Source organism: Penaeus vannamei, chromosome 21 (genome assembly GCF_042767895.1).
Source record: "Penaeus vannamei isolate JL-2024 chromosome 21, ASM4276789v1, whole genome shotgun sequence".
In the NCBI taxonomy this organism is placed as follows: Eukaryota; Metazoa; Arthropoda; class Malacostraca; order Decapoda; family Penaeidae; genus Penaeus; species Penaeus vannamei.
Genome location: NC_091569.1, coordinates 13,047,209 through 13,054,708, shown reverse-complemented (window position 1 = coordinate 13,054,708; position 7,500 = coordinate 13,047,209). Strand labels below are relative to the sequence as shown.

General features: G+C 49.1%; 1 protein-coding gene across 1 annotated transcript in view; it reads right to left on the bottom strand.

Moving 5' to 3' along the window:
* Positions 1–7,500, bottom strand: part of Lar (tyrosine-protein phosphatase Lar) — a gene marked incomplete in the record, with an annotated part of 1,013,982 nt that overhangs the window by 344,718 nt on the left and 661,764 nt on the right.

The following is a 7,500-nucleotide window of genomic DNA, read 5'->3' as shown; positions in this document are numbered from 1 at the left end:
TTAGCCTAAACCCTCCGTGTACGACCCCCCCCCCCCGAAGCCTAGTTTGACCTGCTTCAAGTCCTACATTCTATCGCCCTGCCACCCTGCCCAGCCCTGCCACCCTGTCCCCTTCCCCTCGCCGAGCACCTAGTTCCGCGCTCCAACACATTTTCCTCCTTAATAAGTAGACCCTCCATCCCCTCCCGCGCCCCCGCCCCCTCCCTCCCTTCAGGTGAGTGAGGGACGCCACACTCATAATGAATTCAATTACTCCACCACCTGTTTTTTCGGGGGTAGGAGAGCGGGGCGTCAGTGTGGTGGTGGTGGGGGTGGGGAGAGGGAAAGGGAAATTGATGTGAAGGCTGCTTGAAACGCAGGTAACAGGTGAGAAAAGGTGAACCGCTTACTGGGACACATCAACGTAAAATCGAAAGACTGAAAGAACAGGAAGTTCACTCCAGACTTATGAACCGACTTCCTCTGTAAAACTGACCTGGCTACACTTTATACGAAGAGAATCCACCGCCAGCCGGAATCCACACACAAAAAAAGAAAAAAAAAAATCCCAGCCGCAACTCAACTTTGACATCACGGAAGTCAAGCACTTCTCCTCGCCTTCGAAAAGAACCCGCATACGTGACGCCAGCTTTCTGTGCGTGTCAAGGAACACATTACAAGCCTGTTCTACTATGCAATCAACCTTAGTACTTGACGAGGCAATTTACGGACACGCAACGCTCGTCATTACAACTTCTTAAGATTCTTCTATTGCTTCTGTCGTTCCCGTCTTGAACACCTTCGTGCATGAATGCGTGTACTCTGAGGCAGACGAATGCAGAATGACTTGGAGTCGCGAGGAGGGACGGCCAAAGATAATTATGATGATAATGTATAGACAAGCTCCAAAATCAGTTGAAAAAAAAGAATTTCCTACTCAATATTAATGCCATAATTCCAGTAATAACAAATCGGCAAAAGCAGCAAAATGAAAAAAAGATCTTTTAAATAAATCATAGTTGAAACTCGGTGCGCGATGTCCGTAGAGTTCATCTAAAAATGGCTTGCCGGAGCTTGTCTCGGAATGTTACGTCAGACACTCTTTGGCTGTCAAGCACCGACCTTTAGAAAAATGAAGATTCAAGAAAGTATTTAGTCTACGCCTTCTGCCCTACAGAGATGGGAATTCAAATAATCATCTATTTAAAATGACACGAGGAAGAGGAAGAACCAAAAAGGGACACAAAAAAGAACGACGAAAGGGCATGAAAGACGAGGGAAGTTTGGAGAAGCGAGCGAGACAGCGACGGCGAGAAGAGAGAGACGGAACGTTAAGAAGCGCAGCGCCCTTTAAACGCAGGTAATTACGTAGGTCCTTCCACTTATGCCCCTCCCCTTCTCCCTTCCTTTTCCTCTCGCCCTTGCGCCTACCCAACACCCTCTCCCCTTCCCCACCCACCCTCCTGCTCCTGCTCCTCCTACTCCCCCCCCCTCCTCCTCCTTTCCATCCTCTTCCTCCTCCCCACCCTCCTCCTCCTCATCTTCCTCGCTCTCCCTCTCCCTCTCCCTCCCTCCTCCTCCTCCCCAACTTGATTTATTTCTCCCGTCACGATTCTGCCACCTCAGTCCTGGCGCTCTTATCTCCGCCGTCCTCTTCTCCACTTTCTTGACCTTCCCTCTTTCGTCCTTTGTATAATCCCTTCTTTCTTTCTTTGTTTATTCCCCTTCCTCCTTGACCCACCCTAAATCTACATTTCAAAACCCTTCGTCTCTCTGCACGTCCCTCCCCCTCTGCTCGCCTTTCTCTCTCATCCCCTTCCCTTCCTTTCATCCCCTCCATTCCTTCTCCTCTCCTTTCCCCCATCTCCTCTCCTCCCTTCCTTTACTTATCCACCCCATCCACCACCTCTCTTCCAATCCATCCCCTATCCTCTCTTCTCTTCTCCTCATCCATCCCCTCCCTTCCCTATCCTCCCTATCCATCCATCCCCTCTTCTCCTCATCCACCCATCTATCCCCTCCCCTCCCTATCCAACCCATCCATCCCCTCTTCTCCTCATCCACCCCATCCATCCCCTCTTCTCCTCATCCACCCCATCTATCCCCTCCCCTCCCTATCCAACCCATCCATCCCCTCTTCTCCTCATCCACCCCATCTATCCCCTTCCTATCCATCCATCCCCTCTTCTCATCCACCCCATCCATCCCCTCCCCTCCCCTCCCTTCCCTATCCATCCATCCCCTCTTCGCCCCATCCACCCCGTCCCCACGAGCCTTTGTTATCATAACGCGAATCTCGTGGCGCAGGGAGAGGGAGGGAATTCGCCCATATCGCCGTAATGCTCTTACAAGTGCGACGTCCAAATCCGGCCTGATTCGGTAATGGATCCGTGTGTGCATTGCAATCAATAACGATCCCAATCCCTAATCCCTCTCCTTCCCCGCGCTGTGGAGAGGCAGCTATCTAGAAAGACGGGGACAGCGACTCTGCCAACTCTAAAATGCGGGACGTTTTTTGTGGGTTGGATTTCGTCGCGAGAGTTATAAAACGGCGGCAAGAAAGAAATAAACACACAAGAAAAGAAAATAACATCCACTTTGAGATCGTCTCTAAGAATATCATATCACTTTGCATAGACATACAAGAATTACTTGAATATAAGCATAAGAATGACTTTTTTTTTGCTCTGGTGGAAAAAATAAACATGTCCACTACTCGCCAAAATGCAAAACAGGCTCCCATTTCCTGAATAAGAACCTCGAATCACCTAGGCCGCCGAACTTTCGAGGTGCCAGCATTTTTTTCTCAACGAAAGGAACAGTGTCTGGTTTACAAGTCATTCGACCAAACTCCCGAGCGTTGAGGAAGGGTTGCCGACGAACCACTAACCAACTGCCAACCACCCACCAACGCCGTCCCTTCCTCCCTGAACGAGCAATTAAAACGTGCTATCTGCCCCTACGCGGACGGTAAGGCCGGAGCGCCCCGGGGAGACCGAAGGATAACGACTCTTAAGGATATGCGAGAGGCACAGAGACATACTCGACCCAAGACCTTACACGTCCTTAAGGAGGAAGTCCAAGAATGGCTGAGGAGGGAGGTGGAGAAAGAAGGACGGGGGTGGAGTGAGGAACAAAAAAACAAAGGAATTAGTGTATGAGTAACTTATGTGAAAATACAATACAGAAAAACAGGGAAAATAAAATGGAAAACTGTCTAATGGATGGATATCACACCTGGACAATAACGTTTGTCAATAATACCTGGGAAAAGGAAGGTCAGCTATTTAAAAACGACAAAGACTCGTGGAAATCCGAGGAAGAGTAAAAATAGTAAAAATATATGCATAATACGAGGAGACAATGAAGAAAATGAGAGAGAGAGAAAAGCAAGAGAAAAGGGCAAAAAGTGAGAAGTGACTTCATTGAGGTTAAGTGAGATATAACATGACATGTAGCGGCAGCTGGAGGCTCGCGGAGTGAAGGGAAGGAGGAGGGGGAGGAGTAGGCCAGGGAAGGAGGAGGAGGGAAGGGGGAAGAAGGCGGGAAGGAGAAAGAGAATAGGGAGATGGGGGAGTAGAGGGCGGGGGGGGGGGCATCCCAGCGAGGCAGGTGCTGGAGGGGGAAAGTTAGAAGGATCAAGGTGATGGATGAGAGGTTCAAGAGGAAATAAAAGGATGGAGCGTAGAGGGAGAGAGGTAACAAGCGCGGCAAAAATATCACCCCCGGCTTGGATGGAAAAGGATCTTCCCGGAATGAATTAATACTCAGGAATCCCATAAGACAAAAAGCCAGAGTCAGCAATGCTCCGAAGGTCGAGATCGAATCGTCGCTGGAGAGAAGCAGAAGGCCCTCCGCGGACCGTCTGAGGAGGCGGGACCAGAAACAGAACAGCACAAAATGGCCCTCGAAATCCAGGCCATTAATGCCCCTATGGCAAAGGATCAAATAGCTTTAAAAATATATATATATATGAAAAAAGATACAACTCGGAGGCTACCCGCGTGGCGTCGCAAAGTTACTGGTAATTCAGAGGATAAAGGAGGCCAGAGCTGTTCCCTGCAGGAGGCGACGACGACGACGAGGAGGAGAAGGGGAAGGGGAGGAGGAGGAGGAGGAAAAAGAAGAAGAAAGATAATAATAATAATAATAATAATAATAATAATAAGGAGGAGGAGGAAGTAAGGAGGAGAAGGAGGAGGTGGAACAGGAGAAGGAAAAGAAGAAAATGGAGAAGAAAAAGAAGGAAAAGCAGATGAAGAGTGAGGAGGGGCGGAGGAGGAGGAGGAGGCCATCGACGCCCGAAGTCCACGAAGATATTAAATAGCTGAGGACACGGCGGAGGAGGAGCCCCGCCGCTGAGAATTTCACTTATCCATTCCGACACGCTCTCTTTTCTCTCGCACTTTCTCTTTAAACTTTTCTTTTCCATTCCTCCCCCCCCCCCTCTTTTTTCTTTCTTTCTTTACACTCGATTCGCATTTTTTCCTTTTCTTTTCTTCATTTTTTGGGCTATTCGCGATTCACTGCATTTCAACAAAAACGCTCATTCAGCCACTTCTTAAAAAGAAGAAAAAAAACAAATGCCTTTCCATTTTTGTATTCTTTTGTTACAAAAAATATATTTCTCAGTCCATTCCATTGCTGCCTTTTTTCAAGTTTCTTTTCCATCTTTGCACCGAATTTACCCCCTCCACCCCCCCCCCTCTCTCTCTCTCTCTCTCTCTCTCTCTCTCTCTCTCTCTCTCTCTCTCTCTCTCTCTCTCTCTCTCTCTCTCTCTCTCTTTCCTTCATTCTTCCTCCTATCCTTCTCTCCCTCCCTCTTCCTCAAAACACAAACATCCCATTCTCTCTTGCACCCCCAATCCTCCTCTACCCCCCTTCCCCACACCCCCCCTCCCTCGATGCCTCGAAAGGAAGATTGGAAATTGCAGCCCTGGAGAGACCAGAATATTAATATCCTGTCATTTATCTCATGAGTTCCGGGAGGGGTAGGGGGGGGGTAGGGGGAGGAGGAGGGGGAAGGGGAAGGGGAAGGAGGAGGGGGAAGGAGGAGGGGGAAGGGGAAGGAGGAGGGGGAAGGGGAAGGAGGAGGGGGAAGGGTAAGGGGAAGGAGGAGGGGGAAGGGGAAGGAGGTGGGGAAGCCAAGATTTCATTTTCCTCATTTTCTTTGCCTTAATCACTATCGTCATTATCGTTATGACAGCGACCCAAGCGCTACGACTGTTATCCACATTAGCGCTATAGTTCTCCAATTATCCAATTTTCTCTCCTCCTTTCCTCTTTTTTTATAGCCTCCCCCAGCTGGCGATTTGCTGCCTTACCTGAAAGCTCTTCTTTGGAGCCGCTGATTGTAGAAAATCAGCAAACGTAAGCGGACCTTTTTTTCTTTTTTTTCTTCAAGTTGTATTTATTTTTTCCACTTTTTATACAATCTTATTTGTATTACATTGTCTTCAAATTGTTTCTCCTCCTTCGTGCTCTCCTTCGTTTGCTATCAAGTACTTATATTCACTGTTCTTAGCCAAGAGGGAATCTCTCTCTCTCTCTCTCTCTCTCTCTCTCTCTCTCTCTCTCTCTCTCTCTCTCTCTCTCTCTCTCTCTCTCTCTCTCTCTCTCTCTCTCTCTCTCTCTCTCTCTCTCTCTCTCGTTCAGTTCTCTAAATTATCTCAACTCTTTCTTTCAGTTAACAATATCAACGATGATGATCACTATTACTTTACTATAACTTACTATCATTATCATGTTTGTAATTGGTTATTACTACTATGCCATCATCATCCTTGTCATCATTATTATCATACGATATACATATATACATACATACATACATCCATCCATACATACATACATGCATACAGACATACATACATATATATACACACACTTATATACATAAAAAACATTTTCATAATTACGAGCAGGAATCAACGCAAGGTCCCAGCGCGTGGCACGGAGATCCTTAAAAAGCGCCACAAAGCACAGGGAATCCTGCATAAAACGGCAGGATCTTCCCCCGCCGCGCGACGAGGAGGAGGAGGAGGGAGAGCGCAAACAGCCGAAGGAAACGGCGATACAAAGAATATCTGTTAATGGCGCGCCTAATGGGGGATATTCGAGAGAGTTGCGACGCATTCACAAACATTTTCACAGGTGGCTAACAAGGCCATTCCATTAATCACAACTACGGGGCATGTTCCGCCGGGGGAGACCCGGGCCTCGCTCTTTAATATCACATGCGGATATTTGTTCTCTGGCTGTGTCTACCTCCGCGCGCGCGTGTGTGTGTGTGTGTCTGTCTATCCGTCTCTGTCTGTCTGCCTGTCTGTCTGTCTATCCGTCTCTGTCTGTCTGCCTGTTTGTCTGTCTGACTGTCTGTCTCTCTTAATTCTCTAAATTCTCTCAACCCTCCGTTTCAACCCTTCTTCCTTCCATCTCTCTGAACCCTTTCTCTCAACCCTGTCTCTCCGCTCACCCAACTCGCCCCCGAACGAACTCCTCACCTGGCGAACACTCGGCCCCGGGGTCTTCGCCACGACGTGTCAATTACCGCTAAGGTACACACAATAAAACTCGCTTAAGTGACGCTATAAAGTAATAAAGAAGGTCGTATAATGCCGCCAACACATTATGCACTCTTTGTCCCCCCGACCCACGTGACTACGCTCCCTCCCCCGCCCGGTCCCTAAATCCCGCCCCCGAAGCCCCAAGGCCAGCCCCTACCCCCTCGCCTCGCCCCTACCCCCTAGCCTCGCCCCTACCCCCTCGCCTCGCCCCTACCCCCTAGCCTCGCCCCTGTCCTAGTCTTTGGAGAGTAATTTTTCCTGACCTGTCTTAGTTTCAGCCTTGGTGAGATAGATTGATAGATAGATCGGCAGGTAGATAAGACTGAATGACAGACAGATAGGTATAGATAGATATTGACACAAATAGGTATAGATAGGTAGATGGACGCAGACAGATATATAGAGATAGAGAAAACAGAAAGAGATAGACTGAAAATGTACGACTTCCGAGTATATTTCAGGAGCAAATATTCTTTTAGTACAGGTATAAAGGGAAAGACAGAATAGCGAGCGTAGGAACATGCTATGAGGGAGGAGGAGGAGGAGGAGGAGGAGGAGGAGGAGGAGGAGGAGGAGGAGGAGGAGGAGGAGGAGGAGGAGGAGGAGGAGGAGGAGGAGGGGAGGGGGAGGGAGGAGGGAGGAGGAGGGTAGGTTGGAGGAGAAGGAGGAGGGAATAGGAGAAGTAGGAGGAGGAGGAGGAGAAAGAGGAGGAGGCGGAGGAGGAGGAAGAGCAGCAGCAGCTCAGGACGTAGGCGGCGACTGCAACAAGAGCCAAAGGCAGTGAGGTGAGCGCGACTGTAGGTGGCAGACAGCGAGGGAGGGAGAGAGGGGAGAGGAGAAGGAGAAGGGAGGGGAGAGGGAGGAGGAGGGGGTAGGAGGCAGCAGCAGCAGGGCGCGACAATCTAATATTCAATTGGACACAGGACTTGCGCTCGTGTTTTCCTCCGCTGTTTTC